This window comes from Triticum aestivum, chromosome 7D, assembly GCF_018294505.1.
Source record: "Triticum aestivum cultivar Chinese Spring chromosome 7D, IWGSC CS RefSeq v2.1, whole genome shotgun sequence".
In the NCBI taxonomy this organism is placed as follows: domain Eukaryota; kingdom Viridiplantae; phylum Streptophyta; class Magnoliopsida; order Poales; family Poaceae; genus Triticum; species Triticum aestivum.
The window spans coordinates 626,756,624-626,775,380 of record NC_057814.1 but is presented as its reverse complement, the minus strand read 5'-3'; positions in this window follow the sequence as shown (position 1 = coordinate 626,775,380).

Below are 18,757 nucleotides of genomic sequence, written 5' to 3'. Positions count from 1 at the left end.
TGCCACCGTCCATCAGAACCTTAGTCAACCGAGTGCCTTCGACGACTGGGTCGACCACCAACGCTTGCCTCCCAGGGGTGGCTATGTGTGTTGGGTGATCAGACTGGTCGAATGTAATGGCAGTCTGAGACCACTTCAAATAACTGGGCGTCGCTGGGGCGACCATGTTCACTTCTCTGTTGATGACTTTCAGTCGACTTTTGCTCTCAACATCAGCAAAAATCATCAGAGTTGAATTGACGTGGGGGTAACCATCATCGTCCTCTTCCTTATCCTCAACCTTGTCTGATTCTTTCTCTTTCTCTTTGGGCTGTTTCTCTCGGAATTGCTGGATCAGGAGCCGACATTGTCGAGTGGTATGCTTCGGGTAAATGAGATTACCCTCCTCGTCTTTTTTGGTGTGAATGTGGCATGGTAAATCCAACACATCATTTCCATCTTGATCTTTTACCTTCTTGGGGTTCCATGGCCCTTTGGGCTTCCCCTTGAACTTTCCTTGAGTCACGGCTAAGGCTTCTCCGGGAGCAGCTGGCTCGGCTTTGCGCTTCTGCTTCCGACTGGAGTTCCCTCCCCCGGTTTCGTGGGCGACTGTTTTGTGCTTGCCACTCCGGAGCCGATCCTCCTCTTCACCATTAGCATACTTGGTGGCAATTTCCATCATTCGACTCAGAGACATATCTCCGGTCCGACCAAACTTCAGATTCAATTCCCAATACTTGACGCCTTCCTTGAAGGCACAAACTGCTTGGTGATCAGACACATTCTCCACCGTGTGGTGCAATGTGATCCATCTCTGGATATAATCTCTCAAAGTTTCATTCGACTTCTGTACACAAGACTGTAGCTCTGTCAGCCCTGCTGGTCGTTTGCATGTACCTTCAAATGTTCTGACAAACACCCGAGCGAGCTCTTCCCAGCTATAAATACTGCCAGGTGCTAGCTGATTCAACCACGCTCTGGCCGAGCCCTCTAACATCAGAGGAAGGTGTTTCATGGCCACTTCATCATTACCACCACCAATCTGCACAGCCACTCGGTAGTCCTCAAGCCAAGTGTCAGGCTTGGACTCACCAGTGAACTTGCTGACTCCAGTCGCCAACCTGAAGTTGGGAGGAATCACTGCTGCTCTGATGGCTCTGCTGAAACACTCGGGACCTGAAACATGCACCCTGCTGCCGGTCGGGTAATCTCTATCGTGGCCATCTCTGTGTGCTCTGTTCCTGTCAACCAGACCTTGAACGAGAATGGATCTCGCGTCAAAGCCCGGCTCCCGGGGGTCGACTGGAATCCTTCGCCCACCACTGTGAGGGCGTCTGTCATCGTGTTGCCGAGGCGCGTATGACCCACTCCTTGGGGGAGGCGTGGGTACTCGACGACGATCATACTGCTCACGGTTCCTGTACTGATCCTGTCGATCTCCACGTCCCTCACGCCTTGGAGGCGATCTTGGGCTGTGAGCCGACTGAACTGTGTCTGCCATCACAGATCTACTATGAATCCTATTCCGAGACTGTGACACTGCTGTGTTCTGCTCCCCCGCCGCCCGGAGCAAAGCCCGGATCTGCATCAAACCCCTACCAGCCTCCGACTGGGAAGGCTGAATCGACTCTGCTATTCGGGCAGCAGCCGTGAGATTCTGGATCGGAGTTCGATATACCTGGGTTGAAGGCGGAAAGAGTTGACGTCGACTGGATTCAGGAACTCGCTGCCGAGCACGCTCATCGAGTGCGTGCTGGAGATTCTCTAGTCGAGTGCGCTCAGCCAAGTTGGCCAGGCGCACCTCCTCCCAGGCCCGGGCCTCGGGGGTTTCTCCAACGATGGGAGTGTGAAGTGCATCCATGTTACGGCGGCGAAGCTCTTCCCTCTGCTGCGAAGAGAGGGCCTCGGGGCGGTACTCCTTGTGGGCACGCGACGGATTGCCTCCGCCATCACTACCGTCGTCGCGGGGGAAGCCAGGAGGACTGCGGGGTCCGTTGACCATCAGGACTTCCGCCGCAGGGTCACTGCTGTCGCACTCGGATGCGGTCTCAACGGAGCCAGTCGACAGGTCGAACAGGCCGTAGAGAGATTCGTCGGGCTCGATTGCCGCGACTTGAGGGGTGGCCGACTGGCGAGCCACCGCGTGCCTCACCCACCGCTGGAGCCTTGACCGACCGGAACGCTTGTGCCGGCGGGCTGCAGGGAGTGAAGACGCCACAGGAGCCGACCGATACTGGGTCGATGGCTGCCGCAGGAGGACGTCGTGGACGCACGCGCGAAAGTGCGTTGCCCCGCGGACGGGGAGCGCCTCGACGTCGATTGGAGCCTCTTGGAGCCAAGCGGAGTCGTCGGCGACGAACACGAGCGCGCCGAGACGGATCTCGCGGCCCTCGGTCAATCCTCCGCCTGAAACCATGCCGATGGGGATCGGAAAAATTGCAACTTCTCCAACAAGTCGCTAAAACACCTGCCCCACAGTGGGCGCCAACTATCGTGGTTCTAAGTCCGACAGTAGAATGGGGGGTAGGGATGTAAAGGCAAGGTCCTAGCTATGGAGAAGCTGTACGCACGAGTTTTACGAGTTCATGCCCTTCTCGGAGGAAGTAACAACCCTACGTCTCGGAGCCCGGAGGGAGTCGACTGGATTATATGCGTGTGTATTACAGGGGGTGCGAACCCTTGTGCCAGTGGAGGGGGTGGCTTATATAGAGTGCGCCAGGACCCCAGCTAACCCACGTTCCAAGGAGTTCAATGTTCATAAAGTAGGAGCGTTACAGGTAACGTCTGTAGTAAAGTAATATAAATGACTATTAAGTCTAAGAGTAAATGCCCGACCGTTGCTGCGCGGAGTGGCTTTAGGTCTTCTGCACGTCGAGTGGTTTAGTGGTCGAGTGACATAAACAAGGGGGGTCTCCGAGTGAGTCGAGTGGATTGCACTCGACGCCTTTGTTGGGTCCCCTCTATTTACTCCTAAACCTCTTTGCTTCTAGGACAAGGACCTTGGGTAGGAGGTATAGGTCAGGCCTATTACCCTACCCCAGGTCTATGTCCTCATCAGGCGCCGCCCCCTCCTAGTCCAATTTGGACCAGAGGGGGAGGGGGCGCGCGGCCTGCCCTGGCCTCCTCTCTCTCTCTCCACTATGGCCCATTAAGGCCCATACAATTACTGGGGGGTTCCGGTAACCTCCGGGTACTTCGGTAAAATCCCGATTTCACCCGGAACCATTCCGATGGCCAAATATAGGCTTCCGATATATCGATCTTTACGTCTCGACCATTTCGAGACTCCTCGTCATGTCCGTGATCATATCTGGAACTCCGAACTACCTTCGGTACATCAAAACACAAAAACTCATAATACCGATCGTCACCAAACGTTAAGCATGCGGACCCTACGGGTTCGAGAACTATGTAGACATGACCGAGACTCATCTCCGGTCAATAACCAATAGCGGAACCTGGATGCTCATATTGGTCCTACATATTCTACGAAGATCTTTATCGGTCAAACCGCATAACAACATACGTTGTTCCCTTTGTCATCGGTATGTTACTTGCCCGAGATTCGATCGTCGGTATCTCAATACCTAGTTCAATCTCGTCACCGACAAGTCTCTTTACTCGTTCCATAATGCATCATCCCGTGACTAACTCATTAGTCACATTGCTTGCAAGGCTTATAGTGATGTGCATTACCGAGAGGGCCCAGAGATACCTCTCCGACAATCGGAGTGAAAAATCCTAATCTCGATCTATGCCAACTCAACAAACACCATCGAAGACACCTGTAGAGCACCTTTATAATCACCCAGTTACGTTGTGACGTTTGGTAGCACACAAAGTGTTCCTCCGATATTCGGGAGTTGCATAATCTCATAGTCATAGGAACATGTATAAGTCATGAAGAAAGCAACAGCAACATACTAAATGATCAAGTGCTAAGCTAACGGAATGGGTCAAGTCAATCACATCATTCTCTAATGATGTGATCCCGTTAATCAAATGACAACTCATGTCTATGGCTAGGAAACTTAACCATCTTTGATTCAACGAGCTAGTCAAGTAGAGGCATACTAGTGACACTCTGTGTAACACCCCGAGAATCATGCTACAGTAACTCTGTGTGATTAAGCTAATCATGTTGCTAAACAGGGCTTGATCACATTTGCATCACATTTCTTTTCAAACTCCTAATTCCAACTTTGATTAAAATTAAAGTGGAAAATAAAAGTTTTCAAAAATTTAAACAAAAATGTTCGGTGGGTGCCAAATAATACACTGGTAATTATTGTGGAGAAAACTCCTTTTTAGAAAATGCCTAAGTATTTTAAAATGGATTAAAAGGTGAGAGAAAATAAATAAAAGAAAATGCAAAACAAAACAGAAAAGAAAAACAAAAGCCCCCCCACTGGACCTGGCCCAACTGGGCCAACCCCAGGCCCAGCCGGTCAGCACCATTTCCCCCCCCCCCCCGGCCGAAAGGCCCAGCTCCATCCCGGCCCACCTCTCTCCCCTTATCCACTCCCCAGCCCCCCCCACCGACACCTCCCCCACTCACCCCTCGAAATATCTCCTCCTCCTCCCGCCTCCCGATCCAGAACGGGATCGAGAGGAGGCCACCGTCGCCGACCGCCCCGCCGACCCCGCGCCGCCTCGTCCTCGCCGGGGCACGCCCCCGCCGGCCTGCTGCCCCCTTCTCCGCCTCGCCCGTCGTCCCCGTCACCCTCCCCGCGCCCCGCTGCCAGACCCCCTACGGCCACAGTGAGCACCGCCGCGCCTCGCCCCTCCTCTCTCTCCCTCGCCCCCTCTCCTCTCGGTCGCCGCCGCCCCGTTCGCGCTCCGGCGCGCCCAGACGCGCCCCCGCCACGCCTGGCCACGCCCGCGCGCCCGCACGGCCATCGCCCGCGCGCGCCCCGACCGCGCGCCCGCGTCGGCCACGCCCCGCCTGCCCCCCCTCGTCGTCGCGCTAACCTCGCCGTCACGAGCAGGCCCATGGCCTCGACCGCGCCCCCCCTCGCTGCTTCTTCCCCCACGCCCGACCGCACCGACGCGCGCCCGCACGGCCATCACCGTCGTTTGCCCCCCTCCGCCGATCTCCGCCCCGTCGCCGCGGTGACCTCGCCCCTCTGCACCACCTCCGGCGGCTGGCCCTGCACCACCGCGGCCTCGCCCCGCTCCGGCCATGGCCGGCGCCGTGCCCTGCCGTGGCCGCCAGCGCCCGCGCCCACACCCCGCGCCCGTAGCCGCAGTGCCCCCTGGGCCACTGCCTAGTGAGCCTCGCCCCTCTGGGCCACTGCCAGGTGGGCCTCGCCCCACCAGAGCCACTGGCCACTGGGCCCGACCCCCTGGCCCAATGACAGACGGGCCCCAGCGCCCCAGAACGTTTACAAAAAAAATAAAATAAATAAATAAATAATAATAATAAAAAATAATAATAAATAAAATAAATAAAAAATAAAATAATAAATAAAATAAATTATTATTAATAATAATAAGAATAAATTAATTAATAAAAATTAATAAATAAATAAATAAAGAAAATAAAAATAAAAATAATTTTAATTAATTAATTAATTAATTAACTAAATTAATTAAGTTAATTAATCCTGTTAAATTTAATTAAATAATTATTATTTAATTAAACATTAATTAACCTAAACAGTGAATGACAGGTGGGTCCTACTGGACCCACATGTCAGTTGACTTAGTCAACCCCTGTTGACTGCTGATGTCAGCATGACATCATGCTGATGTCATAAATCCAAATTTCGAATTAAATTAAATAATTAATTAAATTCCAGAAATTAATAAAATCTTTAGAAAATCATATCTTTTAATCCGTAACTCGGATTAAAATATTTTCAACATGAAAGTTGTTCAGAACGACGAGACGAATCCGAATACGCAGTCCGTTCGTCCACCACACCTCCCTAACCTATTGAACTAGCAACTTTCCCCCTCCGGTCCGTATGTCCGAAAACGCGAAACATCGGGAATACTTTCCCGGATGTTCCCCCCCTTCGCCGGTACCACCTACTGTCGCGTTAGGACACACCTCGCACTGTTCATTGTCATGTCACGCATCGTCATGCTTATGTTTGCATTGTATTTACTGTTTCTTCCCCCTCTTCTCTCCGGTAGACTACGAGACCGACACTGCTGCTGCCCAGTTCGACTACGGAGTTGACGACCCCTCCTACTTGCCAGAGCAACCAGGCAAGCCCCCCCCCTTGATCACCAGATATCGCCTATTCTCCTCTATACTGCTTGCATTAGAGTAGTGTAGCATGTTACTGCTTTTCGATATCCTATCCTGATGCATAGCCTATCCTTGCTACTACTGTTGATTCCTTTACCTGCAATCCTACATGCTTAGTATAGAATGCAAGATTTCCATCAGTGGCCCTACATTCTTGTCCGCCTGCTGTGCTATACTATCGGGCCATGATCACCTGGGCGGTGATCACGGGTATATACTTATATACTACATACATGACACATGTGATGACTAAAGTCGGGTCGGCTCGTAGGAGTACCCGCAAGTGGATCTTTGTGGCGGAGCGATAGGGCAGGTTGAGACCGCCTAGGTGAGAGGTGGGCCTGGCCCTGGTCGGCGTTCGCGGATACTTAACACACTTAACGAGATCTTGGTATTTGATCTGAGTCTGGCCATTTGGTCTATACGCACTAACCATCTACGCGGGAGTAGTTATGGGTATCCCGGCGTTGTGGTATCAGCCGAAGCCTTCTTGACGTCAGCGACTGAGTGGCGCGCGCCGGATTGGACTGGAACGCCACTAGGCTAGGTCTGCTTCCGGCCGCGTACGCAACGTGCAGGTGTGCATAGGGCGATGGGCCCAGACCCCTGCGCGCATAGGGTTAGACCGGCGTGCTGACCTCTCTGTTGTGCTTAGGTGGGGTTGCGACGCGTTGATCTTACGAGGCCGGGCATGACCCAGAAAAGTGTGTCCGGCCAAATGGGATCGAGCATGTTGGGTTATGTGGTGCACCCCTGCAGGGAAGTTTATCTATTCGAATAGCCGTGTCCCTCGGTAAAAGGACGACCCGGAGTTGTACCTTGACCTTATGACAACTAGAACTGGATACTGAATAAAATACACCCTTCCAAGTGCCAGATACAACCCGGTGATCGCTCTCTAACAGGGCGACGAGGAGGGGATCGCCGGGTAGGATTATGCTATGCGATGCTACTTGGAGGACTTCAATCTACTCTCTTCTACATGCTGCAAGATGGAGATGACCAGAAGCGTAGTCTTCGACAGGACTAGCTATCCCCCTTTTATTCTGGCATTCTGCAGTTCAGTCCACTGATATGCCCCTTTACACATATACCCATGCATATGTAGTGTAGCTCCTTGCTTGCGAGTACTTTGGATGAGTACTCACGGTTGCTTCTCTCCCTCTTTTCCCCCTTTTCTTTCTATCTGGTTGTCACAACCAGATGCTGGAGTCCAGGAGCCAGACGCCACCGTCGACGACGACACCTACGACACTGGAGGTGCCTACTACTACGTGCAGCCCGCTGACGACGATCAGGAGTAGTTAGGAGGATCCCAGGCAGGAGGCCTGCGCCTCGTTCGATCTGTATCCCAGTTTGTGCTAGCCTTCTTAAGGCAAACTTGTTTAACTTATGTCTGTACTCAGATATTGTTGCTTCCGCTGACTCGTCTGTGATCGAGCACTTGTATTCGAGCCCTCGAGGCCCCTGGCTTGTATTATGATGCTTGTATGACTTATTTATGTTTTAGAGTTGTGTTGTGATATCTTCCCGTGAGTCCCTGATCTTGGTCGTACACATTTGCGTGCATGATTAGTGTACGGTCAAATCGGGGGCGTCACAAGTTGGTATCAGAGCCGACTGCCTGTAGGAATCCCCCTTTCCACACTCCTTGGCCGAAGTCGAGTCTAGACATTACAAAACTTTTACTAACATGGCTGTGTGTCTTACGGGCCCACGTCGCCATTGGGTGGTACTAGGATCTTTTACTCCTCGACCTTTACTCTGGGACTCTGAACTCTCTTCTACTCGGGTTAAACGAATTTACTAACTCTAACACTAGGATCCCGTGACCGCATTCACCCCAAAGTTGGATAAGCCATAGTTGTTTCTTAGAGTAGTATTTTGAACAATTCACACACTGTCATTTGACTCCTTTGAAACGTCTTTGCTTTCAGATGGAACCCACGAGGCAGGTCGTTCGCCACACGACGGCCATTGGTGCCTCGGGATCACCTGCGGTGCTAGCTGAGATGATGACCTATCTGGGTTATCGCTGGCACCCTGAGTACACCGTCTACGAGGAGTACCAGGACTTTAACCAGGAGCAGTACCGTGCCATCGTCCACCTCTACTCTCGGGAGTATGACTCCACTACTGTGCTGCACACCGCACATGGTGTTGGTGTGACCATCGATATGGCTGTCCACGATGCTGCCTATGCTGCTCTGACACGTCTTCGTGGAGAGTATCGGGAGTTGGACACCTCCCCTTTCAGGCACATTGCTATCGCATCCGATGATGGTGCGGAGGGATACTATACTGCTGCCTACTCCACTGTCACCCGAGAGCCCTTCTACCATCAGAACCTGGTTCTGCATGCTGATGGGCTGGATCGAGCTAACCGAGCTCTTCGCCACGAGATGTACACCACCCGTCAGCACCTTTACCGTGCTCTGACGCTGCTGCACCCCTTTGTCCGATCTGGACAGGTACCGCGTACTGCGATCTACCCAGCCAGGACCGTGATGCCCCACGGTGTCGGTTGGCCAGAGGTGGGAGGCTACTCTCCCGCACTTGGTCCTCTTCTGCCACCTGAGCGTCGGGCTCTACACCTGAGTATCCGCGGCCCCCAGTCTGCTGACGTGGAGGGCTATCCGTTGCCTCACTACCAGCTGTCGGGCTACGATTACCTCCACAGTACCTCTTGGGACTGATGTAGTCTTGCTTAGTTAAGTATTAGTTGCAGTCGCCGCGAGACTGTGTGCCGCCTATGATGTTTTAGTCTAGGTACTGAACTCTGTGTACTGAACTCTATGCATGACCCCTTTTGTAAGTTATGCCGACTACTATGTAGTAGCTATCGTGCTCCTTTCATTATGCATGTTTCATCATGAATGATTCTTGTCTTTGCAAATATTTTCCAATGCTGAACTACCCCTGTTATATATTAGCAGGATGGTTAGACCAGGTGGTCGTGGTCGTGGTGGCGATGCCCCACCACCACCTGAGTACATGGCTGGTATGATCCAACAGTTTGAACTGAACCGCCAATTCATGGAAAATATGATGGCTCAGTTTCCTCGCCCCAATATGAACCAGCAGCCAGCCCAAGTGACTCTTCAAGATTTCATACGCCTCAACCCAACCATCTACCGCAGCTCAACTCAGCCTCTGGATGCTGATGACTGGCTCCGTGACATCACCTATGAGATGGAGTCTGCTGATGTAGCCCCTGCCAGCTATGTCACCTTTGCTTCCTTCTTCTTGAAGGGACCCGCAGCTCAATGGTGGGACAGCCACAGGCGTACTCTGCCAGCTGGAACAATCATCACATGGCCAGACTTCCAAGCAGCTTTCCGTGCCCGCTTCATTCCTCAGGGAGTCATGGACCGGAAGAAGCGTGAGTTCCGCAACCTCACCCAAGGCAACAAAACTGTTGAAGCTTATCAGCGGGAGTTTCTGGACTTGTCCCGCTATGCTGAAGAAGACATTGCAACTGATGCACGCAGACAGGAGAAGTTCCGTGATGGCCTTCAAGCTGACATCAAGCTCGCACTTCTAGTGCATGACTTTGCTGATTTCGCCACCTTGGTGAACAAGGCCATCAATGTCGAAACTGGTCTGCAGGAATACCAGAGCTCTCACAGGCGCAACCGTGACACGGGCTCATCTTCGGGCTCGCCCGCACAGAAGCGTAAGATATGGATCCCGAACAGCATGTACCGTCCAAATGCATCTGCCCCAAGGCAGACCTATGCTGCACCTCGTCTGCCTCCACCACCATCTAGGCAGTCAAGACTTCCAGCTCCACCATCCCAAGCTCCTGTTCCCACTCCGAATAATGGCTTGTGCTTCAGGTGTGGTCAACCAGGACACCGTGCTAAAGAATGCAACCAGAACCAGAATCAACTGGCCCTTCCAGCAACTGGCCGTGGTAACAATCAGCCCCGCAACAACAATGCTAAGTCTTATGGTCGTGCTCATGCCAACCACGTTGATCTCAACGAAGCTCAAGACCAGCCTGCTACTGTGATGGGTACACTCCTCGTAAATTCAGTACCAGCATCCGTTTTATTTGATACAGGTGCATCGCATTCATTCATGTCAGAAGATTTTGCATACAAGCACGACGTTAAATGTGAGGAGATGAACACCTCTGTATTGGTCAAAACCCCCGTGGGACAGTGTCAAACCTCCTTGGTTGGCATCGATGTCCCCGTGGAAATCGAAGGGCTGGAATTCTATGCCTCTCCCATTATCCTGAAGTCGTCTAACATCGACCTCATTTTGGGTATGGATTGGTTGAAAGCGCATACTGCTTCTATAGTTTGCGCCACTAAAACCGTCCATCTGCTACACCCTTCAGATGAAATAGTTGCTTACCAAGCTCATCTGGTGCAAAATGCCGAGGCAAGGCTCTATGCATTGAATGCATTGAACGCTGCACCACTCGAGGGCATTGAAAACATTCCCGTCGTGCGTGAATTCCTCGACGTCTTCCCTGAAGAACTTCCAGGGATTCCCCCTGCTAGAGCTGTCGAATTCATCATCGACTTGAAACCAGGCACCACTCCTATAGCCAAGCGACCCTACAAAATGCCGCCGCATGAACTCCTTGAGCTTAAGGAGGAAATCGACAAATCTCTTCGCAAAGGATTCATTCGCCCAAGTTGCTCTCCTTGGGGAGCACCTTCTCTCTTTGTCAAGAAGAAGGATGGGACAAACCGGTTAGTTCAAGACTACCGTCCTATAAACCAAGCTACCATTCAGAATAAATACCCTCTTCCTCGGATCAATGATCTGTATGATCAACTGGCGGGTTCGTCAGTGTTCTCTAAGCTCGACTTGAGGTTGGGCTACCACCAGATCCGTGTTCGAGAAGAGGATATCCCAAAGACCGCCTTCGTGACTCGCTATGGTTCATACGAGTACACCGTCATGTCTTTCGGTTTAACCAATGCTCCAGCCACCTTCTCTCGTCTGATGAACTATATATTCATGGATTACCTCGACAAGTTCGTCGTGGTTTATCTGGATGATATCCTGGTATTTTCCAAGAACGAAGAAGAACATGCTGAACATCTTCGACTTGTGCTGGAAAAGCTACGAGAGCATCAACTATATGCCAAGTTCTCCAAATGTGAATTCTGGCTACCGGAAGTAACCTATCTTGGGCATGTCATCTCTAAGGATGGTATTGCCGTCAACCCCGAGCGAGTTCAGGCTATTCTTGATTGGACTCCTCCCAAGAACGTTAAGCAAGTCAGAAGTTTTCTCGGTCTCGCCAGCTATTGCCGTCGATTCGTCGAGAACTTCTCCAAGATCGCCAGGCCTCTGACTAACCTGTTGCATAAGGGTGTCAAGTTCCAATGGACAGACAAATGTCAGGAAAGTTTCCAGGCACTCAAAGACAAGTTGACTTCTGCTCCAGTTCTAGCTCCACCTGATACTAAGAAGGACTTTGTCATTTACTGCGACGCTTCCCGTCAAGGATTAGGCTGTGTCCTAATGCAAGACCGCAAAGTGATTGCTTATGCCTCTCGGCAATTGCGCCCTCACGAAGAGAACTACCCAGTTCACGACCTCGAACTTGCTGCTGTCATTCATGCGCTGAAGCAGTGGCGACATTACCTTCTCGGTAATCGTTGCGAGATCTTCACTGACCACCAAAGTCTGAAGTATCTGTTTACTCAGCCAGATCTGAACCTCCGTCAACAGAGATGGATGGAGCTTGTTGCAGACTTTGACTTGGGTATTTCCTATACGCCAGGCAAGGCTAATGTAATGGCTGATGCCTTGAGCCGCAAGTCTTACTGCAACCACCTCCAGGTTCATAAAGTTCAGCCCTCGCTTGTTGAAGAATTCAGGAAGCTGAACCTCCATATTGTTCCTCCGGGTGCACTCGCTCCCCCTCCTAAGGAGTTTGGCAAGGTGAACCTCCACGTTGTTACCCAGGGTTCCCTCAATACCCTAGTTGCTAAACCAGATCTCGAGGACAGCATCAAAAGGCTACAGAAGTATGACTCTGAAGCCCACAAGATTAAGCGCTACCTCGCAGAAGGAAAGCCCTCATTCTTCACCATTGCTGAAGATGGCACCTTATACTTCAAGGGCCGCCTAGTGGTGCCATGTGCAGAGAAAAACCTGGATATGACACAGGAAGTTATGAAAGAAGCTCATGATACGCCTCTATGTATCCATCCTGGTAGTACAAAGATGTACCAAGACATCCGTCAGAGATTCTGGTGGTCTAATATGAAGCAAGCCATTGCTCGTTATGTTGCTGAGTGTGACGTTTGCCGTCGTATCAAAGCAGAACATCAAAGGCCTGCTGGAACTCTGCAACCTATCTCTATTCCTGAATGGAAATGGGACCATGTTGAGATGGACTTCGTCACTGGATTTCCCAAGTCACAGAAAGGTAATGATGCTATTCTTGTCGTCATTGACCGGCTTTCCAAAGTTGCACATTTTCTGGCGGTCAAAGAAACGATCACTGCTAGTCAGTTGGCAACGCTCTATATGTCCAGGATTGTTTCACTCCACGGTATTCCATTGGTTATCAGCTCAGACCGTGGCAGCTTATTCACTTCAAGATTCTGGGCAAGTTTCCAAGAAGCTATGGGAACTCATCTGTCATTCAGTACTGCGTTTCATCCTCAATCGCAAGGGCAAGTTGAACGCGTCAACCAAGTTCTCGAAGACATGCTTCGAGCTTGCGTTATTTCCTTCGGCAAGAAATGGGAGGAATCTCTCCCGTATGCTGAGTTCTCTTATAATAATAGCTATCAAGCTAGTCTGAAGATGGCCCCCTTCGAAGTGTTATATGGACGAAAGTGCCGAACCCCTCTGAACTGGTCAGAAACTGGGGAACGTCCACTCTTTGGTCCGGATATTATCCAAGATGCCGAAGAACAAGTCCGCATTATTCGCGAGAATCTCAAGACTGCTCAGTCACGTCAGAAGAGTCAGTATGACCGTCATCATAAAGACATGGTCTATCAACCTGGCGAAAAGGCTTATCTTCGAGTCACACCTATGAAGGGTGCTCACCGCTTCGGAATCAAGGGCAAACTAGCTCCTCGCTATATTGGCCCATTCACTATTCTCGAAAGGCGTGGAAAAGTGGCATACCAACTGGAGCTACCGCCGAACCTTTCTCAGGTTCACGATGTGTTCCATGTGTCACAGCTCCGCCGTTGCTTCAAGGACCCAATCCGAGCTGTGGATCATGAAGTGCTCGAATTGCAGCAAGACCTATCCTATAAGGAGCATCCGGTCCGCATTCTCGACCAAGCTGAACGCCGCACGCGTCAGAAGGCGATCAAGTTTCTCAAAGTCCAGTGGTCGCACCATTCTGAAGATGAGGCCACTTGGGAACGAGAGGATCGTCTGCGCGAAGAATACCCCGCACTGTTTCCTTCTACCTCCTAAATCTCGGGACGAGATTTCTTGTAGTGGAGGAGATTTGTAACACCCCGAGAATCATGCTACAGTACTCTGTGTGATTAAGCTAATCATGTTGCTAAACAGGGCTTGATCACATTTGCATCACATTTCTTTTCCAACTCCTAATTCAAACTTCAATTAAAATTAAAGTGGAAAATAAAAGTTTTCAAAAATTTAAACAAAAATGTTCGGTGGGTGCCAAATAATACACTGGTAATTATTGTGGAGAAAACTCCTTTTTAGAAAATGCCTAAGTATTTTAAAATGGATTAAAAGGTGAGAGAAAATAAATAAAAGAAAATGCAAAACAAAACAGAAAAAAAAAACAAAAGCCCCCCCCACTGGACCTGGCCCAAGTGGGCCAACCCCAGGCCCAGCCGGCCAGCACCATTCCCCCCCCCCCGGCCGAAAGGCCCAGCTCCACCCCGGCCCACCTCTCTCCCCTTATCCACTCCCCAGCCCCCCCCACCGACACCTCCCCCACTCACCCCCCCGAAATATCTCCTCCTCCTCCCTCCCCTCGATCCAGAACGGGATCGAGAGGAGGCCACCGTCGCCGACCGCCCCGCCGACCCCGCGCCGCCTCGTCCTCGCCGGAGCACGCCCCCGCCGGCCTGCTGCCCCCTTCTCCGCCTCGCCCGTCGTCCCCGTCACCCTCCCCGCGCCCCGCTGCCAGACCCCCTACGGCCACAGTGAGCACCGCCGCGCCTCGCCCCTCCTCTCTCTCCCTCGCCCCCTCTCCTCTCGGTCACCGCCGCCCCGCTCGCGCTCCGGCGCGCCCAGACGCGCCCCCGCCGCGCCTGGCCACGCCCGCGCGCCCGCACGGCCATCGCCCGCGCGCCCCGACCGCGCGCCCGCGTCGGCCACGCCCCGCCTGCCCCCCTCGTCGTCGCGCTAACCTCGCCGTCGCGAGCAGGCCCATGGCCTCGACCGCCCCCCCTCGCTGCTTCTTCCCCCACGCCCGACCGCACCGACGCGCGCCCGCACGGCCATCGCCGTCGTTTGCCCCCTCCGCCGATCTCCGCCCCGTCGCCGCGGTGACCTCGCCCCTCTGCACCACCTCCGACGGCTGGCCCCGCACCACCGCGGCCCCGCCCCGCTCCGGCCATGGCCGGCGCCGTGCCCCGCCGTGGCCGCCAACGCCCGCGCCCACACCCCGCGCCCGTAGCCGCAGTGCCCCCTGGGCCACTGCCTAGTGGGCCTCGCCCCTCTGGGCCACTGCCAGGTGGGCCTCGCCCCACCTGAGCCACTGGCCACTGGGCCCGACCCCCCTGGCCCAATGACAGACGGGCCCCAGCGCCCCAGAACGTTTACAAAAATAAAAAAAATAAAAAAATAATAATAATAAATAATAAAAATAATAATAAATAAAATAAATAAAAATAAAATAATAAATAAAATAAATTAATAATAATAATAAGAATAAATTAATTAATAAAAATTAATAAATAAATAAATAAAGAAAATAAAAATAAAAATAATTTTAATTAATTAATTAATTAATTAACTAAATTAATTAAGTTAATTAATCGTATTAAATTTAATTAAATAATAATTATTTAATTAAACACTAATTAACCTAAACAGTGAATGACAGGTGGGTCCCACTGGACCCACATGTCAGTTGACTTAGTCAACCCCTGTTGACTGCTGATGTCAGCATGACATCATGCTGATGTCATAAATCCAAATTTCGAATTAAATTAAATAATTAATTAAATTCCAGAAATTAATAAAATCTTTAGAAAATCATATCTTTTAATCCGTAACTCGGATTAAAATATTTTCAACATGAAAGTTGCTCAGAACGACGAGACGAATCCGAATACGCAGTCCGTTCGTCCACCACACCTCCCTAACCTATCGAACTAGCAACTTTCCCCCTCCGGTCCGTCTGTCCGAAAACGCGAAACATCGGGAATACTTTCCCGGATGTTCCCCCCCTTCGCCGGTACCACCTACTGTCGCGTTAGGACACACCTCGCACTGTTCATTGTCATGTCACGCATCGTCATGCTTATGTTTGCATTGTATTTACTGTTTCTTCCCCCCTCTTCTCTCCGGTAGACTACGAGACCGACACTGCTGCTGCCCAGTTCGACTACGGAGTTGACGACCCCTCCTACTTGCCAGAGCAACCAGGCAAGCCCCCCCCTTGATCACCAGATATCGCCTATTCTTCTCTATACTGCTTGCATTAGAGTAGTGTAGCATGTTACTGCTTTTCGATATCCTATCCTGATGCATAGCCTATCCTTGCTACTACTGTTGATACCTTTACCTGCAATCCTACATGCTTAGTATAGGATGCTAGATTTCCATCAGTGGCCCTACATTCTTGTCCGTCTGCTGTGCTATACTATCGGGCCGTGATCACCTGGGCGGTGATCACGGGTATATACTTATATACTACATACATGACACATGTGATGACTAAAGTCGGGTCGGCTCGTAGGAGTACCCGCAAGTGGATCTTTGTGGCGGAGCGACAGGGCAGGTTGAGACCGCCTAGGTGAGAGGTGGGCCTGGCCCTGGTCGGCGTTCGCGGATACTTAACACGCTTAACGAGATCTTGGTATTTGATCTGAGTCTGGCCATTTGGTCTATACGCACTAACCATCTACGCGGGAGTAGTTATGGGTATCCCGGCGTCGTGGTATCAGCCGAAGCCTTCTTGACGTCAGCGACTGAGTGGCGCGCGCCGGATTGGACTGGAACGCCACTAGGCTAGGTCTGCTTCCGGCCGCGTACGCAACGTGCAGGTGTGCATAGGGCGATGGGCCCAGACCCCTGCGCGCATAGGGTTAGACCGGCGTGCTGACCTCTCTGTTGTGCTTAGGTGGGGCTGCGACGCGTTGATCTTACGAGGCCGGGCATGACCCAGAAAAGTGTGTCCGGCCAAATGGGATCGAGCGTGTTGGGTTATGTGGTGCACCCCTGCAGGGAAGTTTATCTATTCGAATAGCCGTGTCCCTCGGTAAAAGGACGACCCGGAGTTGTACCTTGACCTTATGACAACTAGAACTGGATACTGAATAAAATACACCCTTCCAAGTGCCAGATACAACCCGGTGATCGCTCTCTAACAGGGCGACGAGGAGGGGATCGCCGGGTAGGATTATGCTATGCGATGCTACTTGGAGGACTTCAATCTACTCTCTTCTACATGCTGCAAGATGGAGATGACCAGAAGCGTAGTCTTCGACAGGACTAGCTATCCCCCTTTTATTCTGGCATTCTGCAGTTCAGTCCACTGATATGCCCCTTTACACATATACCCATGCATATGTAGTGTAGCTCCTTGCTTGCGAGTACTTTGGATGAGTACTCACGGTTGCTTCTCTCCCTCTTTTCCCCCTTTTCCTTTCTATCTGGTTGTCACAACCAGATGCTGGAGTCCAGGAGCCAGACGCCACCGTCGACGACGACACCTACGACACTGGAGGTGCCTACTACTACGTGCAGCCCGCTGACGACGACCAGGAGTAGTTAGGAGGATCCCAGGCAGGAGGCCTGCGCCTCGTTCGATCTGTATCCCAGTTTGTGCTAGCCTTCTTAAGGCAAACTTGTTTAACTTATGTCTGTACTCAGATATTGTTGCTTCCGCTGACTCGTCTGTGATCGAGCACTTGTATTCGAGCCCTCGAGGCCCCTGGCTTGTATTATGATGCTTGTATGACTTATTTATGTTTTAGAGTTGTGTTGTGATATCTTCCCGTGAGTCCCTGATCTTGGTCGTACACATTTGCGTGCATGATTAGTGTACGGTCAAATCGGGGGCGTCACACTCTGTTTTGTCTATGTATTCACACATGTATCAAGTTTCCGGTTAATACAATTCTAGCATGAATAATAAACATTTAATGATGAAATAAGAAAATAAATAATAACTTTATTATTGCCTCTAGGGCATATTTCCTTCAACAAGGGCCGGGATCCACCGCGCCTCCATGGCCCTAAGGCCACAGGAGACGAAGTAGACCGACGACGGCGGCACCCGCAGGAGGCATGGGAAAACCTAGCCAAAGGGTCCTCTTTCTTCCACGCACTAGTAGAAAAAGAGGCTTCCATACGCCCCCATTAGTCCCCAAAACAATCGAACCGCGACAAAAGGGGCCTTTAGTCGCGGTTCGGGAGGAGACCCGCGACCAACTATCTGGGCCCAGCGCGCTCGGTCGACAGCTGGCGGATGGGAGGGGCTTTAGTCCCGGTTGGCCTGGCCAACCGGGACTAAAGGTCCCCGAAGGCCTTTAGTCGCGGTTGGCCAGGCCAACCGGGACTAAAGGTCCCCGAAGGCCTTTAGTCCCGGTTGGCCTAGCCAACCGGGACTAAAGGCCCATCCCTATATATAGGACTCAGCTCACTTCACTTCACTCAGCTCACTTCACAATTTTCAGAAGGGGGTGGTGGGTTTGCTTTTGGTTGCTCCTATGCACACAAGGTGTTCGATGAAATGCCCGAGAGCCTGAAACAAACATGATATGAAGTGCCCGAGCCACACTTGAGCTTTCTCATTTATTTTTCCTCCGCGATCGCGGTTAGCAACTTGAACCTTTCATGTGTCATTGATAAAATACGCATGTGTGTAGTTCATTGTTTAATTTGTATTATTTCTAGCTAGTTAGTTTAACAAATGCATGATGGTTAATTATATACTTTATATAATAATAATGCAGATGAATCGGCAATGGATGTACGGTCCCCGACTCTCCGGCGAGTTCACTACGGGTTTGAAAGATTTCCTCGTAGTGGCAAATGCGAACAAGCAGCAAGGTTTTATTATCTGTCCATGTGCTGTCTGTAAGAATCGGAAGGGTTACTCCTCCTCAAGAGACGTTCACATGCACCTGCTTTGGCACGGTTTCATGCCAAGCTATAATTGTTGGACCAAGCATGGAGAAAGAGGGGTTAGAATGGAAGAAGATGAAGAAGGGGATGATATCGATGACAACTATCATGATCATTTCGGTGATACTTTCATGGAGGATGATGCTGAAGGTGGGGAAGGGTTAGGTGAAGGTGAAGAAGAGGCACATGATGAGCCCGCTGATGATCTTAGTCGGACCATTGCTGATGCACGGAGACGCT